The following is an 11,685-nucleotide window of genomic DNA, read 5'->3' on the forward strand; positions in this document are numbered from 1 at the left end:
ATGATACATGTGTGATTAAGGAACGTATCTTATGGCGTGGTTATGTGTGACACGTTGAGAAATACTATGGGCGTTTCCTTATGTTGGTGAACGTTTGTGATGTGCAATTTAAGAAAAAGATAAAAGGAACGATAGGACATGCATGACAAATTGTATTGATGGAAGGCTGATTGTGTTGTATTATGTGGTTATGATGTTGATAAGGGTTGTTGTGCGTACGTGGGTACGAAGAGCAAGGATTTCAATAAAGTTGTTAACCGTGTTTGTAAGTAATCGAGGTGGGCTTTCTTTAACTAAACTCTTTTATTTTTCCAAAGTATGATTGTGGAGCTATAAGGGTGGTTTAAAGTATTATGTCATGCCGTGATTGTTTTGATGTTGAGATTGTTGTCTGATGCCTAGTTCGTTTGAGCTTGCTCCGTTAGGCTATAGGGCTATGTTGAGATTGTGCTTGATGCCTAGTTTGTTAGTTCGCTCCATTAGGCTATAGGGCTATGATAAACGAATTCGGGTATGAGTAGGGCCGCAAACCCTATCAAGCTGTGTACACAGGTGGGATCGAGAGTCGTCCTTGCAAGTCAGTCAGTCTCGTGGGCGATTAGTGTGGCCACTTTCGTTGTACTATGGTAAGAGGATGTGAATGATTGATTGATTGATGGGAAAGTGGGGAGATTGTTTTGTCTGGCCAGACTATGTTAATGTTTTTGTGTTCTCGATGATATTTCTTAACTACATGTAAAACTCGAGTTCACTAGTTTGGATGACATAACTGTTATAAAATGTTTTCGGCATGAGCCCATTGAGTACAACAAGTACTTAGCCCTGCATACGTTTTTCCTATGTGCAGGTTGAGCGGGATGTTGCAGCGGATGTTGAGTGAGCTTTAGGAATTCCCAGATGCGTCGTGTCTTCATACATGGGCGTCACCTATGACTCTCCTTTGATACTTGTTTTTCCGCTGCCTTGTTTCGAATCGTTTTTGTTAAAGTCTTTCGTTTTGCTTTACACTACTTTTTGACATTAATTACCTTGAGATATTAACCCGCTGCTTAATTGTTTAATCGATTAAAACTTTTCTTTTGAAGCTTTGTTTAAGATGTTGTCTTTCTTTGCTTTCCTCTTCTTCTTCCCTGCTCCTTAGTCCCTTCCCTAGTCATGATTTCCCCGTCTTTACTATCCTTAGTGAGGGCGGCCGTGACAAAGTGGTATCAGAGCTTCGTTCTTTCGCTCTGGTCCGAGAGTCTTCTTTCAGATTAAGTCTAGATTAGTACCCCTAGATTAAATGTGTCACGAAGGCTCAACATCCGAAGCATCACGCTCAACCACAAGAGAGTGATGTATATTTTAAGTTATTGAAAGAATATGGAATTGATGATGATATGATAAGGGTGTATTGGCAAGAGTATGCATGTGTATGGAAGTTATGTGTGAATATGCTAATGTGATGATACTATTATGTTGCAACGTGAGCATGAATTGTGTGATGTCATAAAGGTGTGTTATGTGTGAAAGTACTATGACGTGGGAGTTAGCAGATAAGATGAAAGAGAAGTACCCCGATTTGTTTTTGTGAGACGACTAAATTTCGGGAAGAAATTTCTGTTAAGAGGGGAAGGATGTAGCACCCCGGAAAATTGTGACTTTTAATTTTATTTTATTTTTATTTGATGGATTTTTTTTTAATTAATGTGGATGTTGAACAAGAATTTCTTTTGTGGAAATTGAGTCTCTATGTGTTTGAGTTAATTATGTAAAATTAGTTGTTGTGGGTTATGTGAGTTAATGTGATTAAGCTTCCAATGTGTGAATTAAGTTCAGTGGGATCATGCATATATTTCTAGCCATATTATTTGGAATTTTCGGCCCTCCTATCCATTGGGAATAATACTTTCTTTCATGGATTTAATTAATTGCTTTGGGATATTTATCTAAATTAAATCCAAACCTAATTATCCATATGCTATTCTACATAATTTTTGCCCATATGCCTTTCAATTACTTGTGGGATTAATTTATTTGTTACCTATTTTATGGGAGTCTTTTCCTATAAGAAATTACCAATTTAAATCCTATTCCTGTTTAATTGAGGATTTAAATATTTTTTTTTAAATACTCCCTTAGTACACGTCCCTTTTCCCTATTTTCACTCCACAATTTGTTTTATTTTTTATTTTTGTTTATTTAAGTGGGGAATTAATCCTAGAATATAAAAATGGAGAAACCCAAACCCTAGACCCATTATTTCAACGCCTTTTTCTCTCCCTCTCCTCTCTCCCACACTTTTTCCCTTTGTCCCTCTCCTTCTCCACCAATCCTTCACCAATTCCTTGTTCTTGCATCATTGTGGAGTTGGAAATTCAAGATTCATCAAAGAATCGCATCAATTATCATTACCGATTGTTTTGAACAAAAAAAAGGTATATTGAATTCTCTTTCTCATCCTTTCCATTGAACCCATGTTTTTTTTGAACCTCTCATGCATATAGTGAGTGTAGAGATCATAGATCTCAAAGTTAATCGGTTGGGATTGAGGGTTACATGAGAAAATATATGTGTATGCGTTTATTGATGTGGATGAATGAACTTGTGGATGATTCGTTGGTGAATGATATGTTAATATATGAGAACATGGTGGTGAGATCTTTTTAAAGCATGATTATGTGTTGGAAGCATGAATATATGTGTTTGGATGAATGATAGATAAACCCTAATTCGAATTTGTGAAGCATGAAAACTGTGGTGTTTGGATAGTAGATTCCGACGTGTGTTTGACCGACCAAACAATCTTATTTTGGCACGAATTTTTAACTGAGTAAAATTTGAGATGTCTTCTGTGTTTTGTATAAATTTTAGCCTTTTTTGAATAAATATAAATGTTTATGAATTTTTGAAGTTAACTGCACAGTTCTGTCAGAATTTGTATTCTCATCTAGTGAGTTTCGTTTTTTATTTGACCGACCTAAAGATGTGATTTTGATGTGAAATTGTAACTGGATGATATTTGATGTGTCTACTGTGTTGTGGTAAAATTTCAGCCCCAACGGAGGTCGGATGGATTTTAAATGATTTTTACAAAACAACCGCGCAGTTCTGCCAGATTTCTGTCATGTTAAAATAATACTTATTGTCAAGTTTTGAGTGAATAAATGATACATGTGTGATTAAGGAACGTATCTTATGGCGTGGTTATGTGTGACACGTTGAGAAATACTATGGGGTATTTCCTTATGTTGGTGAACGTTTGGGATGTGCAATTTAAGAAAACGATGAAAGGAACGATAGGACATGCATGATAAATTGTATTGAAGGAAGGCTGATTGTATTGTATTATGTGGCTATGATGTTGATAAGGGTTGTTGTGCGTACGTAGGTACGAAGAGCAAGGATTTCAATAAAGTTGTTAACCGTGTTTGTAAGTAATCGAGGTGGGCTTTCTTTAACTAAACTCTTTTATTTTTCCAAAGTAAGATTGTGGAGCTATAAGGGTGGTTTAAAGTGTTATGTCATGTCATGATTGTTTTGATGTTGAGATTGTTGCCTGATGCCTAGTTCGTTTGAGTTTGCTCCGTTAGGCTATAGGGCTATGTTGAGATTGTGCTTGATGCCTAGTTTGTGAGTTCGCTCCATTAGGCTATAGGGTTATGATAAACGAATTCGGGTCTGAGTAGGGCCGCAAACTCTATCAGGCTGTGTACACATGTGGGATCGAGAGCCGTCGGCCGGTCTCGTGGGCGAATAGTGTTGCCACACTTTCGTCGCACTATGGTAAGAGGATGTGAATGATTGATTGATTGATGAGAAAGTGGGGAGATTGTTTTGTCTGGCCAGACTATGAAAATGTTTTTGTGTTCTCGATGATATTTCTTAACTACATGTAAAACTCGAGTTCACAGGTTTGGATGACATAACTGTTATAAAATGTTTTCGGCATGAGCCCATTGAGTACAACAAGTACTCAGCCCTGCATATGTTTTCCCTATGTGCAGGTTGAGCGGGATGTTGCAGCGGATGTTGAGTGAGCTTTAGGAATTCCCGGATGCGTCGTGTCTTCATACATGGGCGTCATCCTATGACTCTCCTTTGATACTTGTTTTTCCGCTGCCTTGTTTCGAATCGTTCTTGATAAAGTCTTTCATTTTTCCCCACACTACGTTATGAAATTATTTACCTTGAGACATTAATCCGTTGTTTAACTATTCGATAGACCAAAATATTTCTTTTTGAAGTTAATTGGGTTTTCATATTCAATCTCGTCCTTTATTGTTGTCTTTCATTGCGCCCCCCTTTTCTTCCCCACTCCTTAGTCCCTCCCCTCCTCACGTTTTCCCCGTCTTCACTATCCTTAGTAAGGGCGGTCGTGACAAGTACACGTGTCTAATTCAAAGAACACACATATTATATAAGTTCAAACCAACATTTATCCGATACATATTTCAAAATATCCTGTAAAGTAGTGGAACCCTCTAACCACCCTATATACTATACATTTATCTACATGCAAAATGATGAGGAGGATAAGGTTGCCAATATGCGACAGCCGCCGAACCTGATAACACGTGGAGTTCCTATGACCCACGTCAGTCAAAACTTTACTGCTATCTTATTCCTGAAAAATTTAGTTGTTTATATAAGCCACAACTCAGTATATATAAATTTTCACCTTTAATCTCACATGATACAAACATCAAGCATATTCTTTTATCAATACACAAAATCAGAAACAATATATAACATAATTTACAAACAAACCATTTCATATTCATATGCATATGCTACTCTATTCAGTTTATTATTCTGTAACAGTCAAGCCTGGTATCTACCCGGGATTTCCAATATGATTGACTCGTAGGTTCCATTATGATTTGACCCGAAGGTCCTACTATGATTTGACCCGAAGGGCCCAATATGTTTGACCCGGAGGTCCAAATATGATTGACCCGAAGGTCCCACTATGATTTGACCCGAAGGTCCCAATATGTTTGACCCGAAGGTCCCAATATGATCGACCCGAAGGTCCCAATATATCCACTGTGATTTCAGATCCAGGGTAAAACCGTCATAGATCCTCATTAATCCAATGATTCACATAATCAGTATCATAAACATATCCTTTGCACTAATAACATATCCATATCATATTCCATCAAATTATTCAATATATCTAAACAAACATGTCCATTTCAGCAATCAAATATTCATCATATTCGACCATCAAAATCAAATAATTCATAATCATATCAATTTCACACCATATAATCCAATAATTCACTCCAATTCAACATATAACAATCAACCACATAACACATGCAAAACTAACAGTGTGATTTCACACCTGATTATGATAAGTAAACTTATTGAACTTCTGATTCCCAACTCTTGATTTATAACCCTTGATCCTATAAATTAGTAGATGCAGAATTTAATGGAGAAAAAAACAATTTATATAACTAACATCTACATGAAATCAAAATAAATAGCATTGTATATATAGTATAGATGAAATAACACTTACGACTAAAAAAAACCCAAAGTGAACTTCAATAAATTCCTTGCATTTTTCTTTTTTTTTTCGTTTTACTCTCCTCCAATATCTCTTTTTTTTCACATAATTATGCACCATTATATATCAAAGTTCACGTCGGTCACTTGCCGACTTATGCCTGTTAATTAAAATATTAGTAATCCAAATGGCATGTATATAGTTAATCATAGTGATACGCGTCGCCTACATATCTAATTGGAAGTGATAATAAATATATACGTGTCACCTAAATATAAATATATAAATAAAGTTAATAATTAGGAGATTGGTCATATTCAATTTTGTGCCTATGTGTATAAGAACGGGTATACATATATATATTTTTTCATGCAGTAAAGCACTCCCATGCACACACTTAAATTAGCTTATTTAAGGTCATGTATACATACACGCTTATACATGTGTACTATATAATTATGTAAATAGTATTATATATATGCAATGATAAATAAAACCATATTAATATGCAAAATGATGCATGTTTCGGGTTGGGGATGTCACACTAAAAATCGCCAGAAGCTGCCAAAAGATAGTTTTGAGTTGTGCCCTAGCTATTTAAATAGTTAGGGCTTGAAAAACATGCCCAATCACATTTGCCCGGCCGGGCGTTTGTTTTCTCAGAAATCGCTTATTAGGTATCGCGATATGCCCCAAAATCGCCTGGTTGGGCAATTTTCGCCCAGCTCGCATGTTTTGTCACTGCAATGCGCAGTCATCGTAAAACAGTCATATCTTCTTCTAGCGGACTCCGATTGAGGCGTGCGAGGTATCCACGCGAAACTCTTTCGAAAATGAATGCAATGATGGTCTTTTAGAAGCATTTTAAATTGATCTTTGAGGGCTGATTACTGTTCAGATTCGGACCATTTTTCCTTTCTCTGTTCTCACTTATAGGTTAGTCTTTTATCGTACAATATATTAAAATGAGTCCACTTTTCACCTTAAAAGTTTGTTAAAATAGTGCAATAAATGACTACAATTTGATTCACATCATTTTGGCAAACAATTATTGAAAAATATTTTTTGTTTTGAGTAAATAGTGGGAATTGTAGTAGAGAGAGAATGCTATTGTCTTTGCCTGTTAATGTGAAGCCCGGCCCGTTAAGTTAATTCATAATTTAGTGTTTAAATTTTTTTTTTGTAAATTAAGTAGTAATCCGCATGTCCAAAAGTTTTTACTGTATTTAGTTTTGTTGAGTTGAGTCTAGTCCTGTGACATAGAATTGATTTTAGTTTATAAATTTTTGCTTGTCATCTATTGTTTCCATGTTACTTATACTTTCATTTGAAGTCGTAAATTTGTGATTGATTTATAATATAATTAAATATTTCAAGTGCAATAAAAATTACCTAATAAAAATATAGTTAATTAACTATAATATATTAATTTAATATTCTAATTTCTATTTAAATAGAAATATTGCAAATAATTTGGGAGAAGTTGAATAACATAGTTTAAAAGGGAATAAAAAAAACAAATTTTGTATAGGTGGGACTACTGTACTCTTTAAATACGTCACATAACATAGTTTAAAAGGGAATATACAAAACACATTTTCTATAATTTGGGACTAATGTACTCTGTAAATACGTTACAAAGTAGAGTGGCCTATCGTACTTGTATGTTAAACTTAAGCAGCATGTGAAAGTTGAAGCAGATGAGTTCATGTATGCGTGGCTATTAGAAATGGGTCACTCACCCCTTAAAAGGCGTCATAAGGGGGAGGGTTATCCACACTTATATAGATTAGATGAGATCTTCACCAAGTCGATGTGGGACAGAATTTAGAGAATTTAACACGCCCCCTCACGTGTGGGCCGGAAAGGACATCGGTCTTTCATCACGTGGGTAGGCAATGCAAGAGAAACCATCATCGATGTGGGCCGGAAAGGACATCGGTCTTCCACTCGTGAGGTAGATAAGAGATAAAGAGAAAACCATCATCGACTTGGGCCCGCTCTGATACCATATTAGAAATGGGTCACTCACCCCTTAAAAGGCCTCATAAGGGGGAGGGTTATCCACACTTATATAGATTAGATGGGATCTTCACCAAGTCGATGTGGGACAGAATTTAGAGAATTTAACAGTGGCAAAACAGTTTTGACACGTGGCAGAAGGATGTTGATGAGCACCACGCGTCAACTCAAGTGTCCGCCATAGGAGGATGAAATTAAAAAAAAATGCAGAACCGACAAGAAAAGAGATTTGATGATGAGAAGCATGGAGAGGAGAAAGAGGCCCCTTTGATGGCGCTGAATCATGTGTCTAGGGTTTGTCGATCGGTGGAGGAATCTGTCGAATTCTACACCAAGGCTCTCGGGTTCGTGCTGATCAAGCGGCCCGAGTCCTTCCATTTCCTGGCTCTTCAACTACGGCATCGGCATCCACTTGGTGCAGTCCAAGGACGAGGACAAGCTGCCCCGAGATAAGGACCGTCTTGATCCCATGGATAACCATATCTCCTTTTAGGTATTCTCTCCATCTGTCCTAATGAAAATAACTCACTTTCTCATTTCGGTCTATACCAAAAAAACTCATCTTATTACTAAAAATAAAAACATATTTATTACTATTTTATATTTTCTCAATTTATATATTATAATACTATCTTCGTCTATTTTTTTTGAGTTGTCCCATTATAGTTACAATCATTTTCCTTTTATAAAAAAAATAATATATTCCATTTCTCTAATCTTTTTTCTTTCTACTTTATTTTTTTTATTTTGAGTTGTCCCATTATAGTTACAATCATTTTCCTTTTTTTTAAAAAAATACTATATTCCATTTCTCTAATCTTTTTTCTTTCTACTTTATTTTTTTTATTTAACTCACTTGAAATAATTTAAAATCTTGTTCTGAAAATAAACCTCTCTACTACCCATCTACTTTATTTTTTTTATTTAACTCACTTGAAATAATTTAAAATCCTGTTCTGAAAATAAACCTCTCTACTACACAAGGCCTGAGGGAGTAATACTTAAAATATCATTGCTATATAAAATTTTGTGGTGTCCAAAGTATTAGGTTCATCTTCGTTGTATATAGATTCGCTTTAGTATCCGTTTTTAGGAGTTATAAAATCTAAAATGCTTGTAATTCAACGGTCCCCTATGGTACTAAAATATGATTTATCATGAATTAGATTGTAAACGTGGATTTTATTTGAAATATGAGTGGTTGTTTGTGTAGTGCGAGGCTATGGTGAAGAAGCTGAAGGAGATGAACATCAAGTAGATGAAGATGAGAGCAAGAAGGCGCGGCCATCGACCAGCTCTTCTTCAAAGATCCGGACGGATTTATGATTGAGATTTGTAACTGCGAGAATCTGAAGCTGGTGCCGCAGCATTCCATCGGCCGGATCAAGCTTCCCTTCGACAAGCACAATCCGCCCATCGAGCTCCCCACTCATCAACAAGATATGCTTCTTCGTGACCTCTCGCTCTTTCCTTGATGAATTTAATAGCTAGATACATGCATCCATTGTTTTAATTTGATCTATCATGTTATTTGGAAATTATAGTCTATCTGTTTACGTGGTGGAATGAAAAATTTTAGAACGTCTTCACTCGACCAACTCAAATATATTTTTTAATAAAATATTATTTCAATTTTTTATCTCGCATATAATGTTCACTTCCATTAGTCATTCCTATCAATCAAAAAAAATTTCACTTAATTTTAATGAATATAAATCATACTGCCTTCGTCTCCAAAGAGTATGAACCTTGGGTTCGGCACGAGTTTTAATAAATAAGGGAAAAAGTAAGGGAGAGGGGGAGAAAGGGTAGTGGAAATAATGTTGAGTGGAGGGTGTGGTCTATGTTATTATAATGATATAATTGTTAATGGTCATGGTATATTTTGTAAATGAAATAATGTGTAAGGGTAGGAGTTGCTTGAATTTTTAAAATTAGAAAGTTCATACTTTTTAGGGACGGATGAAAAAAGAAATAGTTCACTCTTTGGGACGGAGGGAATAGGGACGGACGGAAAAGAAAATAGGTCATATTCTTTGGGGACGGAAGGAGTATTTTATATTTTCATGAAAAAGTCTCAAATCGTGGATAACATGAACTTTTAAATTAGTAAAGTGGATAATATAAATTTTAATACTCCATCCGTCTTATCTCATGTGATGGATTTTTTTTTCATTATGGGAATTAAGAAAATGATATGTATTGAGTTAAGGTGGAGAGAGTAAAGCATGAGAGAGGAAAAAGTAAGAGAGATAAAGAAAGAATAAAATAAGAAAAAGAGAATAAAGTAAGAGAGTGAATAAGGTAACAGATGGTTGAAGTTTTGCTTTTAGCTAAAAAAAGGAAATCAATCACTTGAGATAAGACGGAGGGACGGAGGGAGTAATAAATTAATAAAGTGAATGAGAGGAAAATATGAAATTAAAAAGATGGACGGAAAAGGAAATAGTTCCTACTTTTTAGGGACAAAGGGACGGAGAGAGTATTTTATATTTTCATGAAAAAGTTAATTTATGGATAAAGATATAGTTTATACTTTTTAGGGACGTCGTATTTTATATTTTTATGAAAAAGTCTTAAATCGTGGATAACATGAACTTTAATAATAAATTAGTAAGGTGGATAACATGAACTTTAATAATAAATTAGTAAAATGAAAGGGAGAAAAATATGGAAGAAGTTTTTATTTTTGAAATACTATTTTTTGTTGATACCTTAATGAACGGAGATCATAATTTATCGAAATATATTAAAATATATATATACTATTTATAAAAGTTATTTTATTACTCAAATTTATATTTTTTGTTGATACCTTAATGAACGGAGATCATAATTTATCGAAATATATTAAAAATATATATATACTATTTATAAAAGTTATTTTATTACTCAAATTTAAAATAGAACGTATTAGGAATTTATATAATAGAAGTACAACATAATAAAATATACAAATAAAAAAAATATGATATATAAAAAATAAATAAACTAAATTACAAATTAGAAGTAAAAATAGAAAGATAATTTAAACAAGATTGTTGCTAAATTTTTTCCAAATATGCTCATCAATCAAATAGTTTCAAAAGGTAATATGAGCTTCTGTATTACGTAGTTAATCTAGATTTTTTATATACTATGAAAACAAGCTCCTGGTCCATTGAGTAGAGCACCAAAAAGCTTTGGCATTTTTTTCTTATATTTTTTATAGGTGTATCTCGAAAAACTCAGATCATAATAGTTTTCATGTGCATTACGTTCATCTTCATCTATCGTATTATGCATGACAATGACGGATTCATGAATTGAAATTCGTGGGGTCGAATATAATAGTACTACAAAATAATAATAATAAATATAATATATAAATATATATTTTTTAATTATTATACTTTTCCTCCGTCCCACTCAAGATTTCCACCTTTCCTTTTTAGTTTATTCCACTTAAGATGTCCACTTTCTATAATTGGAAACAAATATCACTCTCCTCTTTCCTCATTAAAAATATTCAATTATATTGTTCTCTCTACTTACTCTACCTAACAACTTCTCCTGAAATCACATACCACTCAAAAATGTGGACATTTAAGTGGACCGAGAGAGTAATTAAATTAGTTTATATTCTAACTTAAATATTTATTTTTAAAGTTTTTATTAATTATTTTAAAAAATACTCTTGTATTTATCAATAATTTATTAAAAAATCAATAACTTCAATAAAAATAAAATGAATTATCATTAATTAATTATGAATATAATTATCTTTAGTCAATCAATAAGTATCATAGCTAAATAAATCAACCCATCACATTGAATATAAAAGAGCCGACTGATTTTAGTAGTAGGCCTAAATATTTAGCCCATTTCCACCAACATATCGTCTTCTTCCTTCCTTGTAAATCTGAAACTCTCAGACTCTGTTCTCTCCGTCTCCATCTCTTTCATCTTATCATTCCACTGATTCTCTCTTATATTTCCGGCAAAGGCTGATTGCGGTGGAGATCCGCTGCTTGGGGTCAAGGCGGAGCTCCGTGGGGTCGAAGGTGAGTTGCACAGGATATCGGAACTCCGTGAATGTAGTTTTCGGAAATGCTCGTCGGACCAAGGTGGGGTCGACCGACCCCACCTGGGTCCGTCATTGATGCATGATATTGCAAGCAATC

General features: G+C 34.4%; 1 pseudogene; it reads left to right on the plus strand.

Moving 5' to 3' along the window:
• Positions 1-7,726: 7,726 nt before the first annotated feature.
• On the plus strand, positions 7,727-8,997 carry LOC121776709 (annotated as a pseudogene).
• The last annotated feature ends 2,688 nt before the right edge of the window (positions 8,998-11,685 follow it).

The sequence above is a fragment of the Salvia splendens genome, chromosome 2 (genome assembly GCF_004379255.2).
Source record: "Salvia splendens isolate huo1 chromosome 2, SspV2, whole genome shotgun sequence".
Taxonomy (NCBI): domain Eukaryota; kingdom Viridiplantae; phylum Streptophyta; class Magnoliopsida; order Lamiales; family Lamiaceae; genus Salvia; species Salvia splendens.